The sequence below is a fragment of the Dermacentor silvarum genome, chromosome 2 (assembly GCF_013339745.2).
Source record: "Dermacentor silvarum isolate Dsil-2018 chromosome 2, BIME_Dsil_1.4, whole genome shotgun sequence".
NCBI classification, from domain to species: Eukaryota; Metazoa; Arthropoda; class Arachnida; order Ixodida; family Ixodidae; genus Dermacentor; species Dermacentor silvarum.
Genome location: NC_051155.1, coordinates 60,001,510 through 60,013,906, shown reverse-complemented (window position 1 = coordinate 60,013,906; position 12,397 = coordinate 60,001,510).

Genomic DNA, 12,397 nt, shown 5'->3' with positions numbered 1-12,397 from the left:
AACTACTCTCATAGCAATAGCTTGTTCGGTGCGTCTTTGCGCTAGAAAACTTAAATACGCGCAAAAACGCGTAAGGCTTTTTTTTTTCGAAGCTTTCGTCGCCCTGCTCCCTCATACGAGAGTGTTGCACTTCCTGCGGCAAGTGCATGGGCCGCTGTGTCTTCCACTGTGTGCGAGCATGCAGCCGTCATTTGCCTTTACGTCAACAGATTTATAATTGTACAGAATATTTCACCGCACAGCATAGATATGGCATGTGTACGCATTTTAAGTAGTGCGTACGTGCAACTCATTTCTGCTTCACTTACGCTGGTGCAAACAGGAAGCGGCCTCGTATCTCACAGAATCTCGACTGATTGGTGTACTAGTGATGCAGGAATGAACTCCGGTCTTGTTCAGTGCATAGTGCACATAATAATTTCTCAGGACGCACGAACTCCGACGAGAACTGTCAGCGCCTGCAACAAGAGTTTACTTACGCTGTACTGCGCACAGTAGTAATTCATGCTTGTCGGCTGTCTGTTTCGTGCATTCTGTTGCGAGTCGGTGGAATTTCACTGCTGTCATCAACCCCTTCGTGTGTACATTGCTGGTTTGGGATTCCACAACAAAACAGCAACTACCAGCCTTCCGTAATTGCTGGTTTGGGATTCAACAACACAACAGTAATTACCAGCCTTCCGTAGGGGCGCACTCGCAAACCAGAGACGTTTCTCGCGCAGACTAAGCCTACGTTCACACTTGGGAAGCGGCGAGCGGGCAGAAAGGCCAAAGCGGCAGGAAAATTTTTCCCACGCCTGTCCAAGTTGTTCACATTTGTTTTGCTACCACCGCGGCCGCCGCTGCCGTTTTCGTCCAGATCCATCTCGTCTGCGTACGTTTGTCGGCGTGGTGGCGCTCATTATCGCATTATTTCGAGCGGTATGTTCATTCTTTTACCCGCGTACCGTCATCAAAAGTGATAATTTTACGCAACTTCGCGTGTCATCTGCGACCTTCGGTAAATTCCTTGTTGGTGTTCCGTAATTCTCCTCACACGGGCGCGGTAGCTGACTCACAGATTGGTGCCTAGGCGGGACAATATTTCTTTAATAGCTTTTATTTACAAGTTGTAATAACATTTCATCATTTCGTATTGTCGGCGCCTCCAGGACACCAAAGGGGCAACGGGAACACCACAGCTAAAACCCGGGCTGGCCCTTGTGTTGGGGCTCGCCAAAGCCTGCGCGTCCTACGTGAGACCTACGCTCCCAATCTATCGTCGCGACGAGAAAAGCACCCCGCGACTTTTGCAACACACCGTACACGTGCGAGGAGAATTATGGAGCGCCAACGAGGAATCTGCCTAACTATTGTCGGCCGTGGAAGTGGAAGAAGAAATGGCTTTTATACTTCTACCTACTTGTTTTCTAGAAATGGACAATGAATAAACGGAAGACGCGGACACCTCGGAAACGGCGGTGGTGGGTTCGCCTGGCTTTGCAAAAGCGCGAGAAGTTGGGTCACGCCAAGGCTTCGTTGCCGCACCTCCGGTCGCGCGACGTTGAATACTATCGCGAGTATTGCTGACAGTACGTTTTAGTACCACTCTTGTCGTAGTGCAAGGGCTGGTTCCTGATCGCGTCAATCAGCATTACAGCCTACACTTTTGGTGCCATGTTCAATTTTACGACCGGTTGTTTACATTGCTAGTGTAGCTTCCAGTGAAGCAGAACGACTTTCCGCCGCGTTTCCGCTTCGCCATGGCGAAAAAATCGGCCCGAGACCGATTTGGCTCGCAGCCTGTTTTCCTGCCTGTTTTGACGCCTAAAATTATTTAAACTTAAATTATGGGGCTTTACGTGCCAAAACCACGATATGATTATGAGGCACGCCGTAGTGGGGGACTCCGGAAATTTGGACCACCTGGGGTTCTTTAACGCGCGCCTAAATCTAAGTACACGGGTGTTTTCGCATTTCGCCCCCTCCGAAATGCGGCCGCCGTGGCCGGGATTCGATCCCGCGACCTCGTGCTCAGCAGCCCAACACCATAGGTTTTGACGCCTAGGCGGGCGGATTTTTTGCAAGATTTTGCCGCTTCCGACAGCTTCGAGACCAAGTGTGAACGTAGCCTGCGCGAGGGCGGCCTAACCGGCATCTGAAGGGAAGCGGCGGAAATGTATACCGGAGATTTCGACCACCTGGGGTCTTCAACGTGCACCTAAATCTAAGTAAACGAGCCTCGAGCGTTTTCGCCATCATCTAAAATGCGGCTGCCGCATTTATTGCTTCATTTGTTGTGCATTTGTTGCTTCAGAATGCGGCCGCCACATTCTCGCCCAAAACTTCACAGAGTGTCAAAGCCTTGACAAACACCGTGACAGTTTTTTCCATATATGCAGACATGATTCGCTGTAAATTACCAACCTAAACGGAAGCGCCCAGTAATGAAATTGTGATAGTAGCACCAGTTTCATGAATTATATCAGCGCGAAGCGACGAGAACAAAGGGTGGGTAAGTGGGGGGGGGGGGGGGTTGCGGAAAAAAATTCGGGGGGGGATTTGAACCCCCCCAACCCCCCCCCCCCCCCCTGGCTACGCCCCTGCAGTCATGCTTAGCGGTCTCATTTGCTGCGCGAACAGAGTGCGACAGTGTTGGCCGTTCCAGACGTGCGCGCAACACGCTTCGTGTAAGACGCGCCGGCACCGCAGCAACAGCGGGTAGTCGAGAAGCGCCGAGTTCACGTCCACGTTACCGGCAAACTCGCCGCACGCCGTTTGCCATTCGCGGGCCGCCATTCGACAGCGGTTTTGCTCGCGAGCGACGAGATTTCCTTGCCGTACGTAGAGAGGATGAGACCGGGACTCATTTGTGCGGCAGCCTCACCGCCGCTGATCGCTCGACGGCGCCGATATCGTCGCTAGGCCTTTTTCGGTTCCCTTCAAAGCTAAAGCGGACGGCGCTTCGAAATGAAGTACCGACGCTCACAAGCCGCAATATTTTCTTATCGTTGTTATCGCTCTTCGCAATACTTGTACACAAAGAAGAAAAATACGCCGATATTAGCGGCGCCGTCGGCTACGATGCGAGCACAGCCGAGCCGGTCGTCTCCCGTCGGTAGCCGTGCACTCAGCTGCAGCCGATGTTTTCGTTGCCGGTGGAAGAGGCGCGCAGCTTCGCGGTCGTCGATTGGCCCGTTGATCGTGCAGCGGGCGGGGCGCCGGCCGAACTGTCGTCTACTTTAAACACCTCTCGCGCGGCAGACTGGAGGCTGTATCGCCGTCCGCATATGTGCCGTTAGCATGGCTAGCGTGGACGTGCCTTAACCGGAAGTAGGCAGTGTTTTGAGAAGCGCGTTGGCGATGACGTATGTCACGTGACATTTGGAGCAGCAATCGGCGAGGAGGAGAGACCAGCCGTAGCGAAGGAAAGAGCGAAACGAGCGAGGGCCGTTTTTCGATCATCAAATGCGTGTAACTCCGCTATTACGGCACCATTTCGAAAAATTCTCGCGGCTACGTGTTCGTTGTAGAGTCGTGCACAACTGCGACACCCCAACTAAATTTCGACCTCTGGGTGGTTTAAGGGCCCTTTAAGGCGGCTGTCTCGATCTACATGGGTGTACCAAATGGAGTGCCCGGGACGAAATCTTATCTAACAAGGACTGAGAAGTGTATCGTCCCACATAACATTTGTTTTGCGTCCATGGACAACTCTTTCAATTCATTTTACGATATTGAAAGTAAGGGAAATTGGCCGTGTCTTGTCTAAGTTAAGTCCAGCTGCTTTTTTCTTCAACAGTGAAATGATTTTAGCCACCCTCCACTCTTTTGGAACCCAGTAATTTTTTAGAGAAAAATTTACTATATTTAGTAGGTTCTGAGGCGCATTTTCAAACAAACCTTTTACCATTCCTGTTGCAATTCCATCTGGACCTGCGGCTGACGCCGGTAATAAACTAATAATTTCCTCAACCTCTGTCAATGTGTCTTCCAGAAAGTCGTCTCCCGAGGGAAGTTTTGATAGTCCTGTGAGCAATTTATACATGCAACCTTGTGCTAGACCTTTACCAATTTCCTCCAGTGACTCTGATAACTCGTTTGTTGATATAACGACAGAGTTGATATTTACTGGCGTCGGTATAACTTTAAGGAATCGAAGAAATTTAAGCAGAGCTTTTTATTAACAGACTTCGAAAGATGTTTTGAATCATAATCGTCCTTAGCTTTCGAAACTTTCTGCTTAAATGTAGCAGCTACATAAGCACATTCAGGCCAAGTAACACGGTATTGGTTATATAAAAGTGTTTCCATGCAGCCTTTCGATGCTTAAATGTTAGCTCGCAGTCGCAATTCCACCAGGGACAATATGAACCACCCTTGTAGATAGCACAAAAATTACACTTTTTGATATTTGGTTTAGGATTGAACAAAGACTCATTGCCTTAATATGCCTCTCCATGTCTTCCTGAGCGCTTAAAGCCGATTTTAACGCACATTTTAGTTTTTAATAATTTAAAAATAATTTACAAAAGTGCGCACATGATTATCCAAACAAGTTAACGGAGTAATCTGTTCAAAAATTGTCGGTACGTGATCACTCTTAGTACCGGAGTCAAAAGTGTTCCGGGGGGTGACAGAAACGTTCTAGCTGACATACGCAAGATCGAGGGCAGAGCGTGACTGACTCCGAACGAAAAGAAGTAGTCCCAAATTTAAACAAAAAAAACACTTCATAAAACCCACTCACACAAGTGTTTGCCACAAGTATATATCCGTTGGGAAACCGCACGATATATGGTGAGAATTAAAGTCACCTACTAGTATGGCGTTCTTCTGACTCCAATAAAAAGTGGTATCGAGATAACGGGATCTTGCACTCCAGAGGGGAAGCACGTGCAAATTACAGAAAATGGCGTGCAAGCAGGAAGCGGTATACCCAATACTAGCATTCCATATTCTGGTGACATTATCTGATGTGCTATTGTAGCTTTATGGCAGATATTTGCTAACCCAAAGAAAACTACAGGCGATACAATTGAGAACATCGGAACTTTTTTAGATATAAAGTTAGATCAGCTGCAAGCCAAGTTTTCTGTAAAATACGTAATAAAATCTGGACAATGTTTAGGAGCAATATATAGTAAATCTGTTAGAGCGGAAAGTACGAAACGACAGTTCCACCGAATAACTGTTAGAAGTTCCAATGGTAAAAGAAATTATAGCAGCAGAGACCACTTCGTCTACAACGCCCTCTTTCAAGAACTTCGTAGCCGAAGCCTATCTCACTAACTTTTTAGCCTTGAAGTTGGTGGGAGAGCTAGACTATTTGTCTACCGGTGATCTTGTGCGTTTAAGCGATCACGGGTCTATTTCTACATCTTGGTTTTCCCTCCCATCTGTGTCGGAGAGGATAATCTGGTCAATTTTCTCAGAAGTTGTTGGCTTTGCTACATTGTTGTTAGTCAATTGTTGCACAGTCGACACTTCAGTAGGTTGACCCCGCGGTGTAATAGGCAGCTGACCCTTAGTGGGAGCTTTATTAGTAATTTTAAACCACTGGGCTATTTCTGTCACCTCGCCTGAACAAAGGAGTCGGTGAGATTCACCATAGTGCGTTCCAGTGCTTTTTCCTACGCCTTTTGTACAAAAGCTGCAACAGCCTGAGAGATTCAGTTTTGCATGCTCCATGTTTGACGGGCCGTTATACCAGCATACCCTTGAGTCCTGTTCTGACTTTCTGCTATGTCCTCGCGACGAGAGCGTCGGCGTCTGTCAATTATTTCAAAGATTTGTAGGTGTTTTTACCTTGCAGAGCAATTAGGCTGATTTGTAGGGTGAGTACCGCTGCAAAGGCAGCAGGACTCATTACGGGAAGAACAGTCACTCGCACTATGACCTTCTCCGAAAATACGGTACCGTGTGTTTATGCAGTGTCCAAACAGCCAGCGTTTTAGACACTGAAGGACACGGGGTGATAGAGGTTCAACTCGGTTTATCAGTGGCCATGTCTTGAAATCTGATGGACGATTCATGCCAGCAAACGTAGCAGTGACGGCTTCTGTGGGCATGCGCGTATTATCAACGACATGGCTGCAAGGATTCCAAAATTTCTGCGGGACATAGACTTATGTCGGCACCACGGACTAGGCCTTTGGTACATGTAAGGTGATGAGTAACGAAACTGCCCACCTGATGTGTCGCAAAAACATTTCACTTCAGTAAATCTTGTACACAGGCCTGGTCTGTCAAAAAGCAGACTTCCCCCTCGGCTAAATTGTCGAACCTTGGTGATATTGTTACGCAAAGGACCAGTCAGTAAGACAACCAACTATTTACAGGTTGTATTTAACAGCCGTTGCAGCGCTGACCGGTTCGACTCACAGCGCGGGCCCAGCTCCTTCTTCCTTTTCTTTTCTCGAGTGATGGCGCCCACGCGCATCGTTCAAACAACCAAATACCACACGCGTGTAGCATAATCCCCCGGCGGCAGAAGCGACGTCCCGGAGCGTCTAAATGTCATCACTGAGAGGGTGATACTGCTTCAGCGTGTAACGTGCACGTTATCACTGGACTGGGAAGCAGTTGGGGCGTCAGGGGCGATCTCGTAGGTGACGCGAGTCACGGCACTAAGCACTCGGTAGGGGCCCGTGTAACGAGACAGCAGTTTTTCCGACAGGCCGACCTGACGCGACGCAGGCCCTAGAAGCACCAAAGAACCAGGCGGGAAGTGCACGTCTCGGTGTCGCTGGTCGTACAAACGCCTTTGACTCTCTTGGGAGCTCAGAAGGCGGTCACGGACAATTTCCCTTGCGCGGGCAGCGCGGGCGACGGCATCAAGTGCGTATTCACTGGTGGGCGCTGCGTGGACAGGGAGGGTTGTGTCGAGGGGCAGTGCTTGTTCTCGGCCGAACAGAAGGAAAAATGGCGAATAACCGGCTGTGTCGTGGCGCGAGGTATTATGCGCAAAGGTGACAAACGGTAAAGCGAGGTCCCAGTCAGTGTGGTCGGAAGAGACATACTTCGCGAGCATGTCTGTGAGAGTGTGATTAAGACGCTCCGTGAGGCCATTTGTTTGCGGATGGTATGACGTGGATAGCTTGTGCCTCGTGGCACAGGACTGCAGGATGTCCGCGATAACTTTTGACAGGAATGTCCGGCCGTGGTCTGTGAGAAGTTGTCGCGGAGCTCCATGTAATCAAATCACGTCGCGTAGAAGAAAATCGGCAACATCTGTGGCGCAGCTTGTAGGGAGCGCTCGGGTGATGGCGTAGCGCGTGGCGTAATCTGTGACCACAGCGACCCACCTGCTCCCAGAGGTAGAAAGAGGTAAAGGACCAAGTAAATCTATACCAACCCGAAAGAGTGGTTCCGCGGGAATGTCAATTAGTTGAAGGTACCCAGCAGGGAGCGTCGACAGTGTCTTGCGTCGCTGGCATTTCTCACACGCAGCTACGTACCTTCGAACGGAGCGAGCAAGCCCTGGCCAAAAGAAGCGTCGGCGGAGCCGGTCGTAGGTACGTGACACACTAAGGTGACCGGCAGTGGGGAGGTCGTGAAGTTCGTGGAGAACAGCCGAGCGAAGGTGTTTAGGGATCACAAGGAGTAGTAATGCTGTGCCGTTGGGGAGAACGTTGTGGCGGTAGAGTACGCCATCTAGAAGTGTGAATAAGCGAAGGGAGCGGTCGGCAAGTGACGGTTCCAGGCGGTCAATGATGATACGCAAGGACGGGTCACGGCTCTGCTCGTCGGCGACATGGACCAGTGGAAAAACAGAGAGAACGCAGGCGTCGCTGTCAGGTTCAGACGTAGAGATCAGGTCTTGGACTGGGTAGCGAGAGAGACAATCTGCGTCCGTGTGTTGGCGTCCCGACTTGTACGTCACTGTGTGGGGATATTCTTGTAGTCGGAGAGCCCAACGACCGAGCCTGCCAGTAGTATCCTTGAGCGACAAAAGCCAACACAACGCATGATGGTCTGTGATTACTGAGAAGGGCTTGCCACATAAATATGGGCGGAACTTTGAAACAGCCCAGACGAGAGCAAGACATTCGCGCTCGGTAATCGAATAGTTGCGCTCTGCAGTTGTCAGGAGCCGGCTAGCGTAGGCTATAACGCGGTCGTGTCCGTGTTGCCGTTGCGCTAAGACTGCGCCGATCCCACAACCACTGGCATCGGTTCGGACCTCTGTAGGTGCGGACGGGTCAAAGTGGGCCAAGATCGGTGGATTGGTCAGAATCGTGATAAGGCGTGAAAATGCGGCAGCCTGAGGGGAACCCTGCGTAAAAGGCACGTCTTTCTTCAGAAGTTCAGTGAGTGGTCGAGCGATTGCTGCGAAATCCTTCACAAACCGTCTGAAATAAGAGCAGAGCCCCACAAACCTCCGGACGTCTTTGACAGACTGAGGTACAGGAAAAGCTGTTACTGCTCGAACCTTCTCCGGGTAGGGTTGTACTCCGGAAGCATCGACAAGATGGCCGAGCACTGTAATCAGTCGGAGCCTGAAGTGGCACTTCGATTAGTTTAATTAGAGCCCAGACTTGCGGAATACGTCAAGGATAGCTGCGACGCGCTCAAGGTGCGTCTCAAGCGTAGGAGAAAACACAAGGTCGTCGTCGAGGTAACAAAGACAAGTTTACCATTTGAAACCTTGAAGCAGAGAGTCCATCATCCGTTCGAACGTGGCTGGGGCATTGCATAAACCAAACGGCATAACCTTAAATTGGTAGAAGCCATCTGGAGTGACGAAAGCGGTCTTTTCTTGGTCTCGCTCATCGACGGAAATATGCCAATAACCAGAACGAAGGTCAATGGACGAAAAGTATTTGGCACCGTGAAGACAATCAAGAGCGTCGTCAATTCGTGGTAACGGGTAAACGTCCTTTTTAGTGATTCGGTTTAGGTGGTGGTAATCAACGCAGAAACGCCACGTGCCATCTTTCTTTTGGACGAGCACGACCGGCGACGCCCAAGGGCTCGACGAGGGCTCAACAATGCCTTTGGCGAGCATCTTGTTGACTTCCTGCTGAATAACTTGCCGCTCTGCCGTGGACACGCGATACGGTCGGCGATGAATGGGAACAGCATCACCAGTGTTTATCCGATGCTTAACAAGGGACGTCTGACCAAGTGGGCGATTGTCAGTGTCAAATATGTCGTGGTAAGAAAGCAAAAGGCGATATAGGGCGGCTGCTTGGCCAGGGGCGAGGTCCGGAGCGACCATGGGACGTAATGGGCCGTCGAGGTTCAAGGTATCCTGCGGGTAATCAGGAGGATCTGGAGACACGTCGGCTGCAAAAGCAGTGACGTGGTCGTCTGTCACTGACTGGAGCGTGGCCACCGCTATGCCTTCAGGTAACACTTGCTTCGTCAAGCCAAAATTGACAACGGGGAGACACATCCGATTAGCGGCAAGGGTAACGATGGAGTGTGGTGCAGAGATGTCGCGCGTCAGGAGGACATCACGAATAGGGGCGACGACATAGTCGCCATCAGGCACGGTTGCCGTTGAGGCCAATTCGACGAAGGTTAGGGCTTTTGGAGGTAACCGAACAAACGCTGTAGTGCATAGGGTGTTCGGTTGTGCGGGGCGAACGCCGTCGCCTCAACGCCGTCGCTCCCCGTCACCCCAACCTCGCCGCTTTTCATCGCCAAACCGCCGGACGGAAAACTAGGCCATGCAGCTCTTGGGATGCAGAAATATATTGAAAATTGGCCGAGGCCATCCGGAGTTCCGTTTGAATGGCCTTGCGATTCTTCATGAGGATCACTCCGCCATCAGTCGGGACTAAAGCCACGGGTACTGGTCCCACTGCGTAAGGAAAGCTCCACCGGCAAATCAGGGGGAGGAATAGAAGCCGACCAGTAGTATGCCTCCTGGCCTGGCGATGAGAGAGACATTTCAGATGAATATGGAATTAATATAACAGGTTAACAGGTATTGAAACAAAAGGTCACAATCAATTAGGTAAGGAAACAAAGACGAATACAAAAACCGCCAGCTACTTGACCAAACTCGCGTGGAACGACCCGGTGCCTCTATGATTCGTTTTACAGCGAGCGCGCTAGCCGGTCCTTTGCGGTGCCTTTTTGCTTGGCCTCAATCATGATCCTTCAAAGATCTTCATTTTCGAGCGATCAGCGCATTCTGCGAGCCAAGTGCTCTTATTCCTTTCGTAGAAAACTGCCGTGAAAATAACCCGCCGCGGTTGCTCAGTGGCTATGGTGTTGGGCTGCTGAGCACGAGGTCGCGGGATTGAATCCCGGCCACGGTGGCGCGTTTCGATGGGTGCGAAAACCCCCGTGTACTTATATTTAGGTGCACGCTAAAGAACCCCAGGTGATCCAAATTTCCGGAGTCCCCCACTACGGCGTGCCTCATAATCAGATCGTAGATTTGGCACGTAAAACCCCCATATTTAATTGTTCTCGCAATGAAAATACCTACTTTCCTTGCACAAAGGAGAAAATATAGTTTCGTGGGATCACTTTCAATCCCACTTAACATCTTATTTTGAAAAGATGCAGAATAACGCAGCACGTTTTATATTATCCAACTGCAATCGCACTACCAGTATCGCGTCGATTAAACGCACCCTTTCTTTTGCAGTCACTTGTTTCACGCCGCAATGCGTGTCGCCTTACGCTTTTTCATAAGATATACCATCATCCAGTTTTGAAAATCCAGTTCATAAGACCGTTTCCTACAACTTTTTTTTCCCTTTCGTGCAACTTTTCCTTCCGTTGCGTTGTACTTTTCCTTACCTCGATGCATACATTTAAGAAAAGTGTAAGTTTTATTACCGCGACATGTCGTGAACTTTACGTTACCCTGACGAAGGTCAGATACACACCTGACAAGCTTTGCTTCCCCCCATTTTCCCGACAGTGGTAGAGCTGGTGCTTTTTTTGTCTCTAGACGCTCGATCTTGCTACTGGCAAATCACTGTACACAATATTGATAATAAAAAGACCGGATTCGTCACCCCTGTAGGCCATCACCAATTCAAGCTCATGCGTTTCGGCCTGTGCAATGCGCCAGTAACCTTTGAAAAGATGATGCACACTGCTTCAAGGATTCAAACCGTCCAATTGCTTATGTTACCTGGACGGTGGGATAGTGTTCTGCACCATTTTCGCGACTCACCTTGAGCGTCAATCGACCATTCTGGCTATTTTCTGGCGAGCTGGACTTCACTGAAGTTTCTCGATGTGCCGTTTCGTTCTTGGACAAGTTACAGAGCTTGACGCTTGGGGTTTCCGACTAGACCGCAAGAAAATTCGTTCAATTCACACCATTTCTCCGTTCCCCACTTTGCCCATGATGCCCTAATTTTTGTGGTACTATACCCCTATTTCCCAAGTTTCGTGCAAGGCTTTACGGCCCTCGCACGCCCTCTTACTGGTCTGCTCAAGCACGTTTCGTTTTATTTCGCTCCTCATTTTCTCAGCTAATCGCCGTCCTATCTACTCCACCAATCGTCGTACATTTTCACCCCGCTGCTTCTACAGAAGTGTGTAAGGACGACTGTTGACCCAACAACTAGACGTTGACCGCGTTGCCTACGCTATCGTCTGCACAGCGCGAGTACCTTACTCTCGTCTGGGCGGTCGCAAACTTCTGTCCTTTCTGGTATGGCTGTTCTTTCTGTGTCCTAACTGATCACCACGCCCTCTGTTGTCTTTCTTCACTGAAAGATCCCACGGGTCGGCTTGGTCGTTGGGCGTTGCACCTCCAGGAGTACTTTTACTTAGTCGCGCACAAGCCTGGCCGTCTGCGCCAAGACGCCGACTGCTTGTTTCGCTTACCCTGTCGACCAACCTGACGCCTCTGATATCGATCCTGGCCCCTGCACCCTCTCCATGTCTCAGTTCTTCTAGATTATAGACGAGCAACGCCCGGATGCTTCCTTCCGACAGCTGATCGAACGCCATGAAGTTGCGCCTAACGACGCGTCACTATGCATGGTCGTCCTTTTGGATGACCCATAATGCCGCCGTTATGTCCAGCCCAACGGCCCTTATTTGCTTCTCGTCGTACCCAAAGATCTGCGTTGGTCCATTATGCATCAGATTTATGGCGAATAAACTGATGAGCACCTCGGCATATCCCGCACGTACGACCGTATTCGGCGCAGCTTCTTTTGGCGCGGGTCGCGCCGATTCCGTGAGACGTTACGTCGCCGCTTCCAAGAAATGCCAACGCCAGAAGCTGCTGGACCCCTTTCAGATGACCGCCATACAAACCAAACCATTTTTTTGTGTTGGCTTGGACCTTCTCGCGCCTTTTCCTGAAGCAGCGTCCGCCAAGATGTAGGTCACAGTGGCCACTGATTATGCGACCAGGTACGTGACCACTCGAGCGCTCCCCACCAGCCGACTTTCTCCTTCATAACGTTATTTCACATCATGGGGCCCG